The 21932-nt window shown below is 36.5% G+C and overlaps 1 long non-coding RNA gene across 1 annotated transcript; it reads right to left on the minus strand.

Annotated features, from left to right (window-relative positions):
- Positions 1–1613: 1613 nt before the first annotated feature.
- LOC123529848 (uncharacterized) lies at positions 1614–17963 on the minus strand. Its single transcript, XR_008370555.1, has 2 exons — positions 17833–17963; positions 1614–7453 (listed from the first exon to the last, which is right to left on the minus strand). It is a non-coding gene; the product is annotated as an uncharacterized LOC123529848 (long non-coding RNA).
- Between the last annotated feature and the right edge of the window lie 3969 nt (positions 17964–21932).

The raw sequence follows: 21932 nt of genomic DNA on the forward strand, positions 1-21932 counted from the left end.
TAATGGATCATAAAACCAGGTCAGTAAGGGTGACCTCCCCTTAATTTTGCAAATGGCGTCAAGACGGGTAGGGGAAGTAACTCTTAATAGAAAAAAGCCAAGGTCGGTTACAGTGACCTCCTCTTAATTTTGCAAATGGCGTCAAAGCGGGTAGGGGAAGTAACTCTTAATGGTCAGTAAGGGTGACCTCCCCTTAATTTTGCAAATGGCGTCAAGGCAGGTAGGGGAAGTAACTCTTAATAGAAAAAAAGCCAAGGTTGGTAAGAGTGACCTCCCTTAAGTTTGCAAATGGCATCAAGGCGGGTAGGGGAAGTAACTCTTAATGGAAAATAAAACCAGGTCGGTGTGACCACCCTTAATTTTGCAAATGGCGTCAGGGCGGGTAGGGGAAGTAACTCTTAATAGAAAAAAGGCAAGGTCGGTTAGTGACCTCCCCTTGATTTTGCAAATGGCGTCAAGGTGGGTAGGGGAAGTAACTCTTCATAGAAAAAAGCCATGTTCGGTTACAGTGACCACCACTTCATTTTGCAAATGGCGTCAAGGTGCGTAGGGGAAGTAACTCTTCATAGGAAAAAACCAAGGTATGTGAGAGTGACCTCCCCTTAATTTTGCAAATGGCGTCAATGTGGGTAGGGGAAATAATTCTTAATGGAGAAAGCCAAGGTCGGTTAGTGACCTCCCCTTAATTTTGCAAATGGCGTCAAGGCGGGTAGGGGAAGTAGCTCTTAATGGAAAATAAAACCAAGGTCGGTTAGTGACCTCCCCTTAATTTTGCAAATGGCGTCAAGGCAGGTAGGGGAAGTAACTCTAAATGGAAAAAACAGGTCTGTTAGTGACCTCCCTTAATTTTGCAAATGGCGTCAAGGCGGGTAGGGGAAGTATTCTTTAATGGAAAAAACTGGTCGGTTAGTGACCTCCCCTTAATTTTGCAAATGGCATCAAGGCGGGTAGGTGGAGTAATCTTTAATTGAAAAACAGTTGGTTAGTGACCTCCCCTTTGTTTTGCAAATAGGAATAGCATCTATTGGGTAAGGGAAGTAATTTTTGATGAAAAGTGTAAGTCAGTTAACCTCCCCTTTTATGGGAATAGTTGTAACAGTAACTCCCCATGATTTTGCAAATGCAGTACAACAAATTCCCTACAAATTACTAGGGGGTAAATAAAGAAGCTGTGGATAGAAAAGGTCGGTTATATATATATATCTTGATTGAAAAAGAAGTAGGTTATGTAACCTTTCGTTTATAATGCAAATGGTGTCAAAGGGGTAGGGCAAGTACATATAAATGGAGGTATTTGCAGATGGCGCCAATATGGGAAGGGAAAGTAACTGCATGACAGCGGACGAGTCGGGGTAATCTGACAGTACAAGGTGACAATTGTAACCTGCATTTTACAAATGGCGTCAATAAAAGGTAACTATTGATGACAAAGCGCTAGTTGTTAAGGATACTCTTCTCTGTACATGTATTTTGCAAATGACAAGGAAGTATGACCAATTGAACACACCTGCATTTTGCAAATGGTATGAAGGAAATAAACCTATTAAAGGAAAGGAGCATCAATAATCAATGCAACTGTATGTCCTATTTTATTTAAACAAAATAAACAACACAACTGTATGGTATTTTATTCATTTCTCAAGCTGCAATAAATAGCACACGTAGTCACAAATGACATTGTAAAGTATAATCATAATGAAAATATTCAATCTGAAGAATATTTTAAAAATTTAATACATGTACAATAAAATCATTGTTTTGAACTATGCTTTCACTAAAAATGTAAAACTCCGTCAGAAAAAAATGTAATCGAAAGAATATATATAAAGTTTTGACTGTCATTAAGAAACAACCAGCAAGCAAAACTAGAACTGTCACAGTAGTGACGAATACCCCCACAATACGGTCTTGTCACAGAAGAATGGCAATCATAAGAAAGACATGGCCACAAGAAGGTGACATTTAAATCGAACTTGACCTGTATTTTATGATGTTACACCTGTGTACAAAAAAACATTTATATCTGTCAAGAACTGTCACTGAAGTGTTTGATTTGACTCTAATGGTGGATGTAAACTGCACAATAGCCAGAGTCTGTGTTGAAAAATATCAAATTATAAGACAGGTACAGATAAAGTGAATGAAAACACTATGTAAGTATAATTCTAACCAAAAAGGGGGCATAATTCAGGAAATATTGGTGCAAGAGTTATGCAGCTTGTGTCATATGATGTAGGTGATGATATGGAACAACTACTTCAAGTTTGAATCAAATGCATTTCGTAATAACTGAGATATAGTGAAAATGCATCAAAATTGTATTTTATGATGTTACACCTGTGTACCAAAAACATTTAAATCTGTCAAGAACTGTCACTGTAGTGTTTAATGACTCCAATGGTGGATAAATGTTGCACAATAGCTTGAGTCTGTGTTAAAAAATATCAAATCATAAGAGAGGTGCAGATAAAGTGTATCAAAACATGAAATAAGTAAACATTTTACCAAAAAGGGGGCATAATTCAGGAAATATTGGTGCAAGAGTTATGCACCTTGTGTCATATAATGTGGGTGATGATGTGGAATGACTATTTTAAGTTTGAATCAAATCCATTAAGTAATAAAACCCTTTCAGGCACAGAAGTTATATATATGAGATATAGTGAAAATGCATCAAAATTAACCTTAAATCCTAAGTAAAAGGGGACATTATTCATGAAAAATTTGTGTCAGAGCTATGCGCCTTGTGTCACATGATGTGTTTGGTAAGGTGGAACATCTATTTTAAGTTTGAATCAAATCCACTTAGTTATAACTATTATAAAATATAGTGGAAATGCATCAAAATTTACCTTAAATTCTAAGTAAAAGGGGACATAATTCATGAAAAATTGGTGTCAGAGTTAAACACCTTGTGTCACATAATGTAGTTGATAAGGTGGAACATCTATTTTAAGTTTGAATCAAATCCATTTAGTAATAACTGAGAGTGAAAATGTATAAAAACTTTAACCTTAAATTCTAAGTAAAAATGTGGGGGGGGGGATAAGTTATGAAATATTGGTGCAAGAGTTATGGACCTTGTGTCATATCATATGGGTGATGATGTTGAACAACTATTTTAAGTTTGAATCAAATCCATTAAGTAATAAAACCATTCTAGGCACAGAAGGTATGGATCAAAAACCAAATATCTAACCTTTGACCTTGTATTGTGACCTTTGGCCTTTGACCATCAGGCATAGGTGATGTGTTCAACATGTCATCTGGTCTTGAGGAATAATAATGTGAAGTTAAATTTCTTCACGGGATTATCTTGGGAACATAAAACAAAAAATATCTAACAACAGTTAAAATGATTTCAGTCCTAGGTTGTGTAACCTTACTTTTAAGCCGTATCTCCTCAAAATAAGGACGTTTGTTACCTACTACTGCTGTAAAAATATATAGAAATGGGGCATGTGTTGGTTTCCGTATAAGATCGAAGTTTCTTTCACCGAATAAACTGAAAACTGGTGTTCCCGAGTGAAACATAATTCGGCATTACGAGAAAGTTGATTCATTATTATTATTATTATTATTGATATTATCATTATTATTATTATTATTATTATACCAGATTTATATATGTATATATGTATTGCATGTTCATTTTTATTCTTAATGTTTAATTAATTGAAAAACTTATCTATTATTATCATCATCATCATCATCATAATTATTTTTATTATTATTATTATTATTATTATTATTATTATACCAGATTTATATATGTATATAGATCTATGTAATGCACGTTCATTTTTATTCTTAATTTTTAACTAATGTAAAACTAATCGCTTATTTTGTACCGCTTTATTATCTCGCAGAGTTAAAATAAATTTATCTCATGTTATCTTATTCAACTGCGCTGAGACCTGCGCCATGCATAACGTCACGCTATATTTCATTACGTCACTATGCTCTTGGAAATAAGTTAAATATATCTACGCGATATACATGTTTCTTTTAGATTTCAATAGTTTGGCGTGTATTATTTTAGTGTTTTTGTAAGCAGTATTATACATCTTTTTTCTATTTGAAGCAAATTTCCAGTCCTTACATACAATTCATATCCTTTTGCGTTCAAGTGTTGTTCCGTGCTAGTGAAAAATCATATTTGGATTTCTCTCCGTTTGAAACAATGAGTTCATCATGTTATAATCGAACGTTATATTCCAGTAATTATTTAAAGCGAGGACTAAAAACCTAAAAGTTTGCCAACAAGTCTACTAAATATTTGATTAGCTAATCTTTCTACCCATCATTCTTAAAGATTTACCAGTTTAACACATTGTTAGATCTACTGATAATAGACAATTGCTTTAAAAGTCATTTTAGCCCCACGAGTTAATGTTAGTGCATAAAGTTAGGTGTCGATTATGAGTTATACCAAACAGTGTAAATTTCAGTGAACAAGAAATGAGGCTAAAATTACTTAATACCAACCAGACAAAGTGCAGTAGAAAGTGTGTTTGAATAAATAAAAGAGCTATGATTTTATCGCTACATTTTATAGTTTTATTGAATTTCTTGCCACGCTTTCAGATATTGTTGAAATAAAACGACAGGTTATACCCTGATAAACCCACTGTTTCAGAAGTAAGAAATCCAAATACAGTTTTCACTTGCATGCAACATCAATTTAACGCAAAAGAATATGAATTATAACGTTGCGCGTTGGGTGAGATGTTATACTTGTAAAATGTGTACAATTTAGTACACAAATATTTAATTGCATAATATAAAATTTCTTTGATTTATAGTACACATATATTTAATTGCATAATATAAAATTTCTTTGATTTATAGTACACATATATTTAATTGCGTAATATAAAATTTCTTTGATTTACAATACACATACATTTAACTGCATAATATAGAATTTCTTTGATTAATAGTACACATATATTTAATTGCATAATATAAAATTTCTTTGATTTATAGTAAAATCAATTATTTTTCACGCTTTAACACTAGTTTTTATTTTCACGAGATGTATTTAGAATGATTTGATCGATCTTACACTGAAACAAACAAATATCTCCCATCCTAAAATCAATTATTACATGGCAGTCTGAAAGACAGCTAAAACCCCCGCCACCGATATGGATAGTGAAAGGGTAACTTGAACCTTTGACCTTGAGCTGTGACCTTAACCTTGAGCTGACACGACTGATTTATGAATTCTGCACATTATCTTGATGAGTTGATCATTTGACCAGTTTCATGAAAATCCTTCAAGGGGTTTAGGAGATAGAGAGCTCAAACCTTTGACCTTGAGTTGTGACCTTGACCTTGAGTTGACATAGCTGAATCATGAGTTCTTGATGTGGTAATCATCTGGCCCAAGTTTAATGAAAATCCTTCAAGGAGTTTAGGAGATACAGAGTGGACACAAAATGGAAGACTCAAACCTTTATGAACTTGATCTTGAGCCGGCTAACTCATAGGTTCTGCACATCATCTTGATGAGGTGATCATTTGACCCAGGTTTCATGAAAATCCTTCAAGGGGTTTAGGAGATACAGAGCGGACACAAAATGGAAGGCTCACACCTGTTACACCTTTGATCCAAAGTTGTGGCCTTGACCTTGAGCCAACATGGCTGACTCATAAGTTCTACACATCGTCTTGATGAAGTGATAATTTGACCCAAGTTTCATGAAAATCTTTCAAGGGGTTTAGGAGATACAAAGCGGACACAGAATGGAAGGCTCAAACCTTTAACCCTAAGTGACCTTGACCTTGAGCCAGCATGGCTGACTCATAAGTTCTGCACATCCTCTTGCTGAGGCGATCATTTGACCCGAGTTTTATAAATTCCTTCAAGAGGTTTAGGAGATATAGAATAGACACAAAATGGAAGGCTAAAACCTTTGACCTTGAGTTGTGACCTTGACCTTGAGCCGACATGGCAAACTCATACCTTCTGCACATCGTCTTGATGTGATCATTTGACCCAAGTTTCATGAAAATCCTTCAAGTGGTTTAGGAGATATGGACCGGACACAAAGTGTTCCGGACGGGCCGACGGACGGACGGAGACCATTCCTATACCCCCACCCCAAATAAAGCAAATGTTACACATTTATGCCACTTACACCTGATCAACTAAGGTCATCACTGAAATCGATTAATACCCCCAGACCTCACTTTGATAAAGGGAAAGAAAAATGTTGTCATCATGACATGATTTTTAGGTGTGACCTTGACCTTGGACCTAGTGATCTGAGTTAACTGTGTCTGCTCGACTATAAGAAAAATGTTTAACAAGATATTGTTATTATTATAAGTAAGTGTGGGAGATCGAAAAGGAGTTTTTTTTCCTTTTTATGGAGGGTACGGGGGTTAGGGGCGAGGGTAAAGGTTCGGTGAAATGGGGTGGAGGTGGTAGGTGAAGACAGTGGAGTAGGGGAGTTGATGGAAACATGAAATATAAGTTTTGTATGGAACGCATTTTTGGATGGGTGTCGGGAGGAATGTAGATGAAGTGTGGGTATAGCTAAAAAGGATAGGACATGAGGGATATCAGTTCCAGGAAATGTTATGAGATATAAGTCAAATTGAGAAATGTGCCACAAGACTTTAACTAACACTGTTACAAAATCTGACCCCAGTAACCTTGACCTTTGAGCAACGTGACCCTAAACAAAAAGATTTCTGCCACGTTCTAAGATCAGTCCTTATGTGAGGTTATGTTGTGAAATTGAGAAGCTTATCATGAAACTTTAACCAGCACTATCACAATATTTAAGACAGTGACTTCGACATTTAGGATATTTGTTCCTAAACTAATACATGTAGATGTCTTTCTCTTACCAAGACCAACACTTATGTGAAGTTTGATGTTAATAGGGCATTAGTAAGAAGATATATAGTGACATTGAGAAGCTTGTCCTAAAATTTTAACTTTCAATACCACGATGACAGTGACACAGACGCCAAGGCAAGTACAGTAATCCTCCTTATTCATCAAACAGTCAAGCTTAATATTTTCAAAGCCGTTTAGACAATATAGAGCGGACATGAAGCTAAGGTATTTGACCTTTGACCTCCACGAGTAACCTTGACCTTGGGCCTTGTGACCTAGGTTGAGCGCTCTGTACGTTGTCTTCATGTGGTTTATAATTTATGTCAGTTTTATGAAAATCATCCCAGCAGCCATGGTGGACAAATGAACGGACGGACGGATGGACTGGACATGCGTGACTCCAACATAGCCCAATATACTTTGTATGTTGGGGTATAATTATATACATGTTAGCTTATGTCTAATTTGTTTAACTATGCTTTTGTCATGGAGGCTGTAGTGGTGTCATGCTATATGCTTGTGCCAGGTCTGTCGTGGATTTATCATACTTGGTTCTTTCTTCTGCATATATTTCTCACTAGAGTGTTTGAAATCAATCTGAAATTGATGACAAATAATTAGGATAAAAATACTTCAAGATGTAACTTAAAGGTAAAATCAACTTAAACCATACTTCCATTTTTTTTTTCTCAGAATAATCAGTAGAACTATACATCTCCACTTCCTTTGCAGGAGAAAAAACTGCCAAGAGCTGTCACAGGAGACAGCACGCTCAACTATTTTGATGCTGCATAGTGAAACGGGGCACATCTGAGGAAGCTGGAGCTGTCACTGGAGTGTTAAATGACTCCAATGGTGGATGTAGATATTGCACAATAGCTTGAGTCTGTGTCAAAACATCAAGTTATAAGAAAGATGAAGTGTATCAAAACACTAAACAAGTATAATTATAAGCAAAAAGGGGGGCATAATTCATAAAATATTGGTGCAAGAGTTATCACCTTGTGTCATATGATGTAGGTGATGATGTGTTTCATCTACTTTAAGTCTGAATCAAATCCATTTAGTAATAACGAAGATAGGGTGAAAGTGTACCAAAACATTAACCTGAAATTCTAAGTGAAATGGGGGAATAATTCATGAAATACTGGTGTTAGAGTTATGCACCTTGTGTCATAAGATGTGGGTGAACAACTATTTTAAGTTTGAATCAAATTCGTTTAGTAATAACTGAGATAGAGTGATAGCGCACCGAAACTTTAACCTGAAATTCTAAGTAACAAGAGTTGTCCGTAAGACAGCGCGCCCGACATTTCTCAATGCTTGACTCTGAATTAGAGCTTTGCCAATAAAAATAGACTTTGATAGTAAATAACTATTTTGAGTTTCAAGTCAAAAGCTTTAATAGTAACATAGATATTTTACTTTATCAAAAATTTTAACAAAAAATCCTAAGTTAAAAAAGGGCATAATTCTGTCAAAATTCAAATAAGAGTTATGGGAATTGTTTCTCCTGGTATAGACCTTGATGGTTAAATATTTTAAGTTTCAAGTCAAAAGCTTTGATAGGAACAGTGATATTTGACTTTATCAAAAACTTTAACGAACAAGAGCTGTCACTAATGGTGACAAATGCCCCCGCAGTACCTTGACCTTTGACCTGGTGACCCCAAAGTCAGTAGGGGTGGTGTACTCAATAAGTACTATCAGCATGTGAAGTTTGAAGGTCCTGGGTGAAGTGGTTCGCGAGTAAAGTGCCTTCATGCAAAAAGTTAACGCTGGCCCCTGTGACCATGACCTTTGAACTGGTGACCCCAAAGTCAGTAGGGTTGGTGTACTCATAAAGTACTATCAGCATGTAAAGTTTGAAGGTCCTGGATGAAGTGGTTCGCAAGTAAAGTGCTTTCATGCAAAAAGTTAACCTTGGCCCCTGTGACCTTGATCGTTGACCTGGTGACCCCAAAGTCAGTTTGAGTGGTGTACTTAATAAGTACTATCAGCACGTGAAGTTTGAAGGTCCTGGGTGCAGTGGTTCACGAGTAAAGTGCCTTCATGAAAAAAGTTAACCTTGGCCCCTGTGACCTAGACCTTTGACCTGGTGACCCCAAAGTCAGTAAAGGTGGTGCACTCAATAAGTATTATCAGCATGTGAAGTTTGAAGGTCCTGGGTGCTGTGGTTCGTGAGTAAAGTGCCTTCATGCAAAAAGTTAACGTTGGCCCCTGTGACCTTGACCTTTGACCTGGTGACCCCAATGTCAGTAGGAGTGGTGTACTAAATAAGTAGTATCAGCATGTGAAATTTGAAGGTCCTGGGTGCAGTGGTTCGCGAGTAAAGTGCCTTTATGCAGAAAGTTAACGTTGGCCCCTGTGACCTTCACCTTTGACCTGGTGACCCCAAAGTCAGTAGGGTTGGTGTACTCAATAAGTACTATCAGCAAGTGAAGTTTGAAGGTCCTGGGTGCAGTGGTTCGCGAGTAAAGTGACTTCATGCAAAAAGTTAACGTTGGTCCCTGTGACCTTGACCTTTGACCTGGTGATCCCAAAGTCAGTAGGGATGGTGTTCTCAATAAGTACTATCAGCATGTGAAGCTTGACGGTCCTGGGTGCTGTGGTTCGCGAGTAAAAGGCCTTCATGCAAAAAGTTAACGTTGGCCCCTGTGACCTTGACCTTTGATCTGGTGACCCCAAAGTTAGTAGGGATGGTATACTCAATAAGTACTATCAGCATGTGAAGTTTGAAGGTCCTGGGTGCAGTGGTTCGCGAGTAAAGTGCCTTCATGCAAAAAGTTTACGTTGTGACGAACGAACTATGTCTGAATAAGAGACCTCTACTTTAAAAAGAAGATACACCAAGGGGCATAATTCCATCAAATACACAAATCTGAGTTATTAGGATTGTTACAACACATGCAGATGATGATGATAAAGATATATTTTGAGTTTCAAGTCATTATCTTATATAGTACCAAAGTTATGTCCAGAAAACGAAGTTTGTAAAAAATTTAAGTATAAAAGGGGCATAATTCGGTCAAAAATACAAATCAAAGTTATTTGGATTGTTACCATACATGCAGATGATGATGATATAGATATATTTTAAGTTTCAAGTCTTTATCTTAGCAGAGATTGCAAAAATATTTTACAAAAGGGGCATAATTCTGTCAAAAACACAATTAGAGTTATGGGGTATGTAGCGTAACATGCAGATGATTATAAACAAATACTTTTAATTTCAAGTCATTATCTTTTAAAGTGCCAAAGATATGTCTATAAACGAAATTTCAAAAAAAATTTAACATGAAAATAATTCAAAGTATAACTCCTTGGTGACCTTGACCTTGGATATATTGGGCCCAGCCCCTAGGCATATTTTGTTTGTATGATGGACAATGTTTATGTGAACTTACACTAAGATATAAGCAATAGTAACAAAGATATGACAGAAAAACAAAGGTTGCCGAAAAACTTTAACCTTAAAAATAACCTAAGTATATGACCTTGGTGACCTTGACTTTGGGTATAATGGGCCCAGTCCCTAAACATACTTTGTTTGTATGCTGGATAATGTTTATGTGAAGTTACACTAAGATATAAGTAATAGTAACAAAGATATGACAGAAAAATAAAGGTCGCCGAAAAACTTTAACCTTAAAAAAGTAACCTAAGTATAACAGCCTGGTGACCTTGACCTTGGGTATAATCGGCTCAGCCCATACACATATTGTTTGTATACTGGACAATGTTTATGTGAAGTTACAGTAAGATATAAGCAATAGTAACAAAGTTATCACAGAAAAACAAAGGTTGCCGAAAAACTTAAACCAAGAAGGGTCACGCCGACGCCGGGACGAGTAGTATAGCCCCATCCCACCAACACCCCGCGCCTATTCTCCGAATAGTGGAGCTAAAAAGGGTCATAATTGTGTCAAAATTCAAATAAGAATTATGGGGATTGTTTCTCCTGGTGTAGACTTTGATGGTTAATAAGTATTTTAAGTTTCAAGTCAATAGCTTTGATAGTAACAGAGATATTTGACTTTATCAAAAAATTTAACCAAAAATTCTAAGTTAAAAAGGAGCATAATTCTGTCAAAATTCAAATCAGAGTTATGTGGATTGTTTCTCCTGGTGTAGACTTTGATAGTAAATAACTTTTTTAAGCTCAAGTCAATAGCTTTGATAGTAACAGAGATATTTGATGTTATCAAAAACTTTAACCAACGGCGACGCCGACAACGACGCCGATGCTGGGGCGAGTACAATAGCTCTACTTTTTCTTCGAAAAGTCGATTTAAAAAAGGGCATAATTCTGTCAAAATTCAAATCAGAGTTATAGGCATTGTGTCTCCTGGTGTAGACTTGGATAGTAAATAACTATTTTGAGTTTCAAATCAATAGCTTTGATAATAACAGAGGTATTTGATTTTACTAAAGGCTTTAACAAAAAATTCTAAGTTTAAAAGAGGCATAACTCTGTCAAAATTCAAATCAGAGTTATGGGGATTGTTTCTTCTGGTGTAGACTTTGATAGTTAATAACTATTTTAAGTTTCAAGTCAATAGCTTTGAGAGTAACAGAGACAATTGACTTTATCAAAAACTTTAACCAACGGCGACGCCGACACCGGGGCGAGTGCAATAGCTCTACTTTTCTTCAAAAAGTCGAGCTAAAAAGGGGAGATAATTCATGAAATACTGGTGCAAGAGTTATGGCTCTTGTGTCATATGATGTGAGTGATGATGCTGAACAACTACTTCAAGTTTGAATCAAATCCATATAGTAATAACTAAAATATAGTGGAAATGCATCAAAATTAACCTTAAATTCTAAGTTAAAGGGGGCATAATTCATGAAAAATTAGTGCAAGAGTTATGCACCTTGTGTCATACAATGTGGATGATAAGGTAAAACAACTACTTTAAGTTTGAATCAAATCCATTTAGTAATAACTGAGATAGAGTGATAGTGCACCAAAACTTTAACCTGAAATTCTAAGTAAAAATGGGGGATAATTCATTAAATATTGGTACCAGAGTTATGGACCTTGTGTCATATGATGTTGGAGATGATGTGGGACAATTGTTTTCAGTCTGAATCAAACGAATGAAGTAATGATTAAGATATAGTGAAAGTGCATCAAAACTTTAACTTCTAAATAAAAAGGGGAGATAATTCACAAAATATTGGTGTGAGAGTTATGGGCCTTGTGCCATTTGATGTGAGTGATGATGAGGAATAAATATGTTAAGTTTGAAACAAGTCCATCATGTAGTTACAGTGATAAAGAGTAAAAGGATGAAGTGTAAAAAAAACTTTAACCAAGGTGGGGACGCGGAAGGACACCGACGTCGGGTTGAGTAGGACAGCTCTCCATATACTTCGTATAGTCGAGCTAAAAGCTGGGGATAGAATATTTGACAAAAGTCAACATATAAACAACAAAAATAATTTGACAAAAAGTAAGCAAAACAACTAGATCACAAGTGTGTTTCAATAGCACTGTGCATACGTTTGAAAAGCTATGTACGTACTTTTCAATAGTTTCAATAGTAAAGTCCTCTTAGTATGTTATTACTACAAGCGCCTTTGTCGACTTTCTTACAAATTTTAGACGAAATTATATTAAAAGAGCCTGCTAAAAAAATCAACACAAAAGTCGGAAACAATGAATTACCAACGCCAAAACTATATCCCTCCACCTTCGGCAAGGGATAATAAACACGAGCACCGCCTTGTGGGTGCTGACGCTCATCTGATTTTTTTGTATAATAGAAATATTGTCCTACCCATGATTTTCCAAGTCTAAAAATAGCCATCAATCTTGCAAAAAGCAGGATAGAGTTATGTTTCTTGATGTACAGTGTCCACTTATGATGGTGAAAAACTGTTGCAAGCTTTAAAGCAATAGCTTTGATAGTTTAGGAGTAAAGCTGACTTAAACACAATACTCAACCAAGAAAACTGATTTTCTAAGTCCAAAAGGAGCAATAATTATTGCAAAAAGCAGGATGGAGTTATGTTTCTTGATGTACAGGGTCAGCTTATAATGGTGAACAAGTGTTGCAAGTTTCAAAGCAATAAGCTTTGATAGTTGGAGAGAAAAGTTGACCTAAACATAAAACTTTCTAAGTCCAAAAGGAGCAATAATTATTGCAAAAAGCAGGATGGAGTTATGTTTCTTGATGTACAGGGTCAGCTTATAATGGTGAACAAGTGTTGCAAGTTTCAAAGCAATAAGCTTTGATAGTTGGAGAGAAAAGTTGACCTAAACATAAAACTTAACCAAGAAATCTGATATTTTCTAAGTACAAAAGGGGCCATCAATCTTGCAAAAAGCAGAATAGAGTTATGTTTCTTGCTGTACAGGGTCAGCGTATGATGGTGAACAAGTGTTGCAAGTTTTAAAGCAATAGCTTTGATAGTTTAGGAGAAAAGCTGACCTAAACATAAAACTTAACCAAGAAAACAGATTTTTAAGTCCAAAAGGGGTAAAAATTCTTGCAAAAAGCAGGATGGAGTTATGGAGAGAAAAGTTTACCTAAACATAAAACTTTCTAAGTCCAAAAGGAGCAATTATTATTGCATAAAGCAGGATGGAGTTATGTTTCTTGATGTACAGGGTCAGCTTATAATGGTGAACAAATGTTGCAAGTTTCAAAGCAATAGCTTTGATAGTTGAAGAGAAAAGCTGACCTAAACATAAAACTTAACCAAGAAATCTGATATTTTCTAAGTACAAAAGGGGCCATAAATCTTGCAAAAAAGCAGCATGGAGTTATGTTTCTTGCTGTATATGGTCAGCTTATGAACAAGTGTTGCAAGTTTCAAAGCAATAGCTTTGATAGTTTAGGGGAAAAGCTGACCTAAACATAAAACTTAACCACTGGCAACGCCGACGCAGATCAAGTTATAACAATAACTCATTTTTTTTTTTTTTTTAAAAAAATCTGATGAACTAACAAGAGCTGTCTGAGGACAGCAATGCTTATCTCTTTAACAGCCTTATCACTAAAGCAAGAGGGTCATGTTGTCCCTAAACCACTCAGTTGAGTTTCACTGCTTGCTTGAACAGTTTTGGAGAAGAAAATAACACAAGGAAATGTCTGTGAAATAATTATAAAATAGTATATTTGTACAATTTTCGTAAAAGGTCAGCAGTTTCTGACAATGATTTTAAAATCTGTTCTGCTATTTCTGACATAAAGACTTTTTGATGAATCAAAATAAATTAATTTGAACAATCTTGGTAGAAAAGTCACACAAGGACCATTTGTGTGAAGTTATTTCAAAATCAGACCGGCAGTTTCTTACCGCTATATACGTATAGGGAAAAGTGACCACACCCCATGGCAGCCATGGTTTTAACGAATCGAAAAAATTTGAACAATCTTGGTAGAGAGATACATAAGGACCATTTGTGTGAACTGTTTTCAAAATCACACCAACGGTTTAGGGGATGTCATCTGAAGATTATTCTATTGTTATCTCTGGTACTATGTGCAACTTAGCGTAACCATTTGAACAACTTTGGAAGAGGACTAAGCAAGGAACATCCAGGTCAAGTTACATCAAAAATCCATTTAGTGGTTTTGGAGAAAATATGCATAATTTCATGAGCGGGCACCTGGGTAGAACCACTAACCTTCCGTAAGCCAGCTGGATGACTACCTCACATAAAGATTTCAACGCTCCGAGTAAGCTCGAACCAACATCGATGAGTGGCAAAAATGGGACATATATAATGCATGAAAAAAATCAATACATTAAAATCCCAACCAAATGCACATAGCCACTTGATTTTGATGACGTATACCAAGTTTCGTCTGAACTGATATAGAAGGTACAGATGTAAACATATATTGTGAAATCAAAAAAAAGAAATATAATAATCCGGCATAAAAGTCCAGACTATGAATTATGCGCATGTACACTTCAGGTTGATGATGAAAAATCAAGTTGTATTGAAGTTGGATGGAATATGGATACATGAATACACATTTTCAAAAGTAGTAATACATAAGTTAATATTAAAACAAGTGGCTCGACTAATAACATTTATCGGACATTAAAATGCGGACAGAAAAACGCACATGAACGCTTCATGTTAAATTATGAAGTGTACCAAGTTTGGTTTGAACTGAATGGAAAGTGTACGAAGAGTTGAATGCTCAAACCTTGTAGCTGTATATTGTTAAATTCTAAAAAAACAAGAGCTGTCACTCTTGGTGACAAATATCCCGAAGTAGGCCCAAGAATGCCACAGCTGTATTCGTAAAAAATCACGTATCATTTTGTGACCTTGACCTAAGAGGCCCTGGTCATAAGTGTGACACATCTTCTCAATATGGTTCATATTTGTGTCAAATTATTTTCAAATCCCTTGATAAATGGCAGGGTTATGGACCAGACAAGAAACACCTTTGATTTCTAAGTGTGACCTTGACCTTGGAGCTAGGGGTCTGGGTCTTGCACATGACACCTCATCTCATTATAAGGAACATTTATGCTAAGTAATTTCAAAATCCCTTCATCAATGGCAAAGTTATGGACCGGACAAGAAACAGACTATGTTAACCTTTGACCTGTAAGTTTGACCTTGACCTTGGAGCTAGGGGTCTGGGTCTTGCTCACAAGACATTGTCTCATTATGTTGAACATTTATGCCAAGTAATTTCAAAATCCCTTCATGATTGGCAGAGTTATGGACCAGACACGAAACATACCGTTAACCTTTGACATGTAAATGTGACCTTGACCTTGGAGCTAGGGGTCTGGGTCTTGCGCACGACATGTCGTCTCATTATGGTAAACATTTATGCCAAGTTCTTTTGAAATCCCTTCATGGATGGAAGAGTTACAGCCCGGACAAGAATTTACCGGACGCACAGACTGGTGGACAGTGCGATTTTAATATGCCCACCTTCAGTGGCATAAAAAGGAGCATAAGTATAGACAACATGAAAGTCCTATAATGCACGCGTGGTTGCTTTAATGTTGATGAATATTTGGCTTCATCTGAATTGGTACACAATGTACAGACATAGTTGTCATTGTGAAGTCCAAAAAGTTTCATTTATATTCGAAGGGAACTGCAGGAGGAGATAAAATCTCAAGAAAGTGTGACATACAGACAGTTCAAATTGTATCTGCCTCTCAGGTCTTCGACAGCTGGGGCATAAGAATAATTAAATAAAACGATGAGAGCATTTATGACGGATTAGTGCCAGGACCTTATGATGTGATGTTTTAGGTTTGAGTCACAAATGAGATAACCTGAACAAGAGCTGTCTGTAAGACAGCGCGCTCCACTATTCGGCGATTTGATAGTAAAATGAATATTATGTCTCAATAAGAGACATCTACTTTAAAAGGAAAATACACCAAGGGGCATACCTCTGTCAAGAACACAAACTAGAGTTATTGGGATTGTTACCACACATGCAGATGATGATGGTAAAAATATATTTGAGTTTCAAGTCATTACCTTACCGGTATATAGTATCAAAGTTATGTCCAGAAAACGAAGATTGTCAAAAAAATTAAGTATGAAATGGGCATAATTTGATCAAAATTACAAATCACAGTTATGGGGATTGTTACCACTCATGCAAATGATGATGATAAAGACACATTTCAAGTTTCAAGTCTTTATCTTATATTGTACTAAAGTAACATCAAGAAAGCGAAGATTGCCAAAAAAATTTAAGTATGAAAGGGGCATAATTCTGTAAAAAATTACAATTAGAGTTATGGGGATTGTAACACACATTATAAAGAAATATTTTTAATTTCAAGTCAACCAAAGATATGTCTATAAACAAAGCTTAAAAAAATTAACATGGAAATAACTCCAAGTAGAACAACTTTGTGACCTTGGCTTTGGGTATAATGGGCCCAGCCCCTGCACATACTTTGTTTGTATGTTGGACAATGTTTATGTGAACTTACAGTAAGATATAAGTAACATTCTAACATGACTCGGTTTGATTTCCAGTTAAACAAAGAAGGAAATGAAGCACTGTATATTCTGTGATAAACAACGGTTGACGCGCGAGAGCTTTATATGACGTCAATTATGACGTCAAATTGCCGCATGACGTCTGATACATTACTTCTCGCGTAAATGAAGTCCAGCATAATATTTATTAAAATATATCAATGAGCATGTCAGAATGAAAAGAGTTTAGGCCTTCTTGTGATTTATCGTCTAATTTACCACGGTTCATCGTTTAGATGCTTCAGTATTTAACAACTCGGGCTAGCGCCCTTGTGGTTCAATTCCTACGGATCTGAACTCTGAACCGTGGTAAATCAGACGATAAACCACTCGAAGGCCTAGATTATTTGTTAAGTAACACAGATATGACATGAAAAACAAAGGTTGCCGAAAAACTTTAACCTTAAAAATAACCTAAGTCTATAACACCTTGATGACCTTGATCTTGGGTATAATGGGCCCAGTCCCTGCACATACTTTGTTTGTATGCTGGACAATGTTTATGTGAAGTTACAGTAAGATATAAGCAATAGTAACAAAGATATTACAGAAAAACAAAGGTTGCCGAAAAACTTAACCTTAAAAATAACTTAAGTATAACATCTTGGGTGTCCTTGACCTTAGGTATAATGGGCCAAGCCCCTGCATATACTTCGTTTGTATGCTGGACAATGTTTATGTGAAGTAACAGTAAGATATAAGCAATAGTAACACAGATATGACAGAAAAACAAAGGTTGCCGAAAAACTTTAACCAAGAAAGCTCAAGCCGACGCCAATGCCGACACCAGGCGAATAGGATAGCTCCCCTATTCTCCGGATAGTGAAGCTAAAAATGAAAAAAAAAAACACTTTTGCCAAGAAACTAACAGAATGGCCACGGACGCCGAGTAGGATAGCTCTCTACATAATTTGTATAATTGTGTTTAAAACAAGCTATTTCAGAATAAATGGTACAAAATTAATCATAAATTTCTTACAGATAGTATCTGGCATGCACCGGACTCTCCCCTCAACTGTCGAAAACAAACACAGGACGGCACGTTCTAGAACCGATTCTTTTTCTTTATCTTTCAACAATGTAAAACACTGTCTTCCTGTCATTTTAAACCAGAAAAAAATATCAGACTTATAACAGTAATAAACAAAATTCATGCAATTCAATGAAAATATGCTACATATATATCGCTTAATAATTGGAAATTGCACATGTCTGCGTGGGCTCAAGTCTCGCTTGAGGTCGTTGAATTCTTTCACTTCAAGGAAACTGTTTTTCTGAAAGTTGGTGGCCAATATTTTAAATTAATGACTTGAGCAATAAGCAGGGGGGAAATTATGGTTATAATATTGTTTATACAAAATAAAATGGCCTATATAGCAGGTCAGAAATTCTAACTGACTTATCAGAAAGATGCATTTTCAAGTTCTGTCATTTTCTGACCTACTGACCTAGTTTTAATCCCACATAATCCAGTTTCAAACTTGACCTAGAGATCATCAAGACTAATATTCTGACCAAGTTTCATAAAGATTGGATCAAAAATGTGGTCTCTAGAGTGTGTACAAGCTTTTCCTTTGATCTGACCTACTGACCTAGTTTTTGACCCCACAAGACCCAATTTCAAACTTGACCTAGAAATCATCAAGACTAACATTCTGACTAAGTTTCATAAAGATTGGATCACATTTTAATGTGGTCTCTAGTGTTCACAAGCTTTTCCTATTATTTGACCTACTGACCTAGTTTTTGACCTCCACATGACCAAGTTTCAAACTTGACCTAGAGATCATCAAGACAAACATTCTGACCAAGTTTCATAAAGATTGGGTCAAAAATGTGGTCTCTAGAGTGTTCACAAGGCAAATGTTGACGGACGACGCACGTCGACGGACGCCGGACAATGACCGGTCACAATAGCTCACCTTGAGCACTTTGTGCTCTGGTGAGCTAAAAAGCAAATGTCATCTTCAAGCTAATGTTTACAAAGTTTCATTTAAGCTGTAGGACTTGAGTACATAATGTGTTCTGATGTAGTTGTAAAATTTTGACGTCCGAGAACGGGTCATAACTTGAGCAGAAAATCAGACATGGAAGTTTCAATAATACACATGTCCACTTCATGTTTCGTTTAAATTGGGTATGACTGTATGAGCATTTGGGTACATAATGTTCTGATATAGATGTAACATTTCAAAGTCCGTAAAAGGACCATTACCCCAAAAGAATATTACATGAAAATCCCCACAATATGCGCATTTCAATGTAAACAGTGTATACTAAATATATTTCAGTTACAGATAAACTGTAACAGCAGCTGAGTATACAAAAAAGGTGACTAACGGACTGATGGACAGACAGATATTTTAAACACTATCTTTGACACCGTGGTAATAAAATATATCTAATAATTTACGCCGTATCATAGTTTACCTATAATGCAGGCAAAAAAAGATTATTTTCTAAGTCCATCTGAAAGTTCTTAGAGGTGAACAATTTGCAAATAACAATGCATGTGTATATTTCTTGGACATACGTTGGTGACATAAATACAAATAAGGTCTGAATTTCAGAGTGACTTGCTCGCTAATTTTAAATACATTTAGTTGAAACAGAACTCATTTAACAGATTCATAGAAAGTAGTTTTTGAAATCATGTTTATTTTCATGATTTTGCTATCTGGTTTCTAACTAGTACCCGCACCTCATCAAAAACTGCAGTCAAAGTTCTGTCAAATCGGGATTTGAATCAGCGACTCAAAACAAGGAGTCTAATGATCTACCATTATAGCCGGGTGAGCACACCATGCCATGAATTTATGTAGCAAAATAATTTATAAAATACATACATGCCAGAAGAATTGTTTCCGCAATGCCATGTTTATGGAACCTAATTTCATCATCTGCATACAAAGCAGATAGAACTAGAAAATGCTTTTGTAAAAAAGCGCATGTCTCCCCAAATGCAAAGTCCTATAGGCAAGAAGTCAATAGGGGTCAGGAGCGAAAGTCAAAGAGACAATGATGGTTGGCTGCAATAGGGATCATCTACTTGGCATGTCCAGTCATCCCACTAAATTTCAACACTCTGGGCCTAGTGGTTCTCAAGTCACTGTTCAGGCTCCTGTGACCTTGACCTTTGATCAAGTGACCTCAAAATAAATAGGGGTCATCTACTTTGAATGTCCAATCATCCTATTAAGTTTCAACATTGTAGGTCAAGTGGTTCTCAAGTTATTTCCAAAAAATGATTTTACATGAACAGGCCACTGTGACCTTGACCTTTAACTGACTGACTCCAAAATCAATAGGGGTCATCTACTCTGCATGTTCAATCATCCTATGAAGTTTCAACATTCTGGTCAAGTGGTTCTCAAGTTATTGATCGAACTGGTTTATCAATGTTCAGGCCCTGTGACCTTGACCTTTAACGGAGATGACCCCAAAACAATAGGGGTCATTTACTCTGTATGAACAATCATCCTATGAAGTTTGAACATTCTGGGTTAGAGGTTCTCAAGTTATTGATTGGAAATGGTTTTCCAAATGTTCAGGCCCCTGTGGCCTTGACCTTAAACAGAGTGATCCCAAAATCGTTAGGGGTCATTACTCTGCTATGACCAATATCCTATGAAGTTTCATCATTCTGGGTCAAGTGTTCTCAAATTATGACGGAAATGGTTTTCAATGTTCAGGCCCCTGTGGCCTGGACCTTACAGAGTGACCCAAAATCGTTAGGGGTCATCTACTCTGCATGACCAATCATCCTATGAAGTTTCAACATTTGGGTCAAGTGGTTCTCAAGTTACTGACCGGAAATGGTTTTCAATGTTCAGGCCCCTGTGCCTTGACCTTACAGGGAGTGACCCCAAAATCGTAGGGGTCATCTACTTGCATGCACAATCATCCTATGAAGTTTCAACATTCTGGGTTAGGTGGTTCTCCAGTTATTGATCGTAAATGGCTTTCCATGTTAAGGCATCTGTGACCTTGACCTTTGATGGAGTGACCCCAAAATCATAGGGGTCATCTACTCTTCATGATCAATCATCCTATGAAGTTTCAACATTCTGGGTCAGTGGTTCTCTAGTTATTGATCGAATGGTTTCCAATGTTCAGGCCCTGTGACCTTGACCTTTGATGGAGTGACCCCAAAATCATAGGGGTCATCTACTCTTCATGACCCAATCATCCTATGAAGTTTCAACATTCTGGGTCAAGTGGTTCTCTAGTTATTGATCGGAAATGGTTTTCAATGTTCAGGCCCCTGTGACCTTGACCTTTGACGGAGTGACCCCAAAATCAATAGGGGTCATCTACTCTGCATGACCAATCATCCTATGAAGTTTCAACATTCTGGGTCAAGTGGTTCTCTAGTTATTGATCGGAAATGGTTTTCAATGTTCAGGCCCCTGTGACCTTGACCTTTGACGAAGTGACCCCAAAATCTATAGGGTCATCTACTTTTCATGACCAATCATCCTGTGAAGTTTCAACATTCTGGGTCAAGTAGTTCTCTAGTTATTGATTGGAAATGGTTTTCAATGTTCAGGCCCCTGTGACCTTGACCTTTGACAGAGTGACCCCAAAAACAATAGGGGTCGTCTACTCCAGCAGCCCTACAACCCTATAAAGTTTGAAGGTTCTAGGTCAAATGGTTCTCCAGTTATTGCTCGGAAATGAAGTGTGACGGACGGACGGACGGACGGACAGACGGACGGACGGACAGGGCAAAAACAATATGTTTCCTGGGGGAGACATAATAACTTTCAAACTAATAGAAACAAGAGCTGTCCGTAAGACAGCGCGCTCGACTTTTCTCAGTGCTTGACTCTGAATTAGAGCTTTGTCAGTAAAAAAAAATCCGAGTTAAAAAGGGACATAATTCTGTCAAAATTCAAATCAGAGTTATGGGAACACTGTCTCCTGGTGTAGACTTTGATAGAAAATAACAATTTTGAGTTTCAAGTCAAAAGCTTTAATAGTAACAGAGATATTTGACTTTATCAATTTTTTAAAAAAAAAAAATCTAAGTTAAAAAGGGGCATAATTCTGTCAAAATTCAAACAGAGTTATGGGAAT

Source organism: Mercenaria mercenaria, chromosome 4 (genome assembly GCF_021730395.1).
Source record: "Mercenaria mercenaria strain notata chromosome 4, MADL_Memer_1, whole genome shotgun sequence".
Taxonomy (NCBI): domain Eukaryota; kingdom Metazoa; phylum Mollusca; class Bivalvia; order Venerida; family Veneridae; genus Mercenaria; species Mercenaria mercenaria.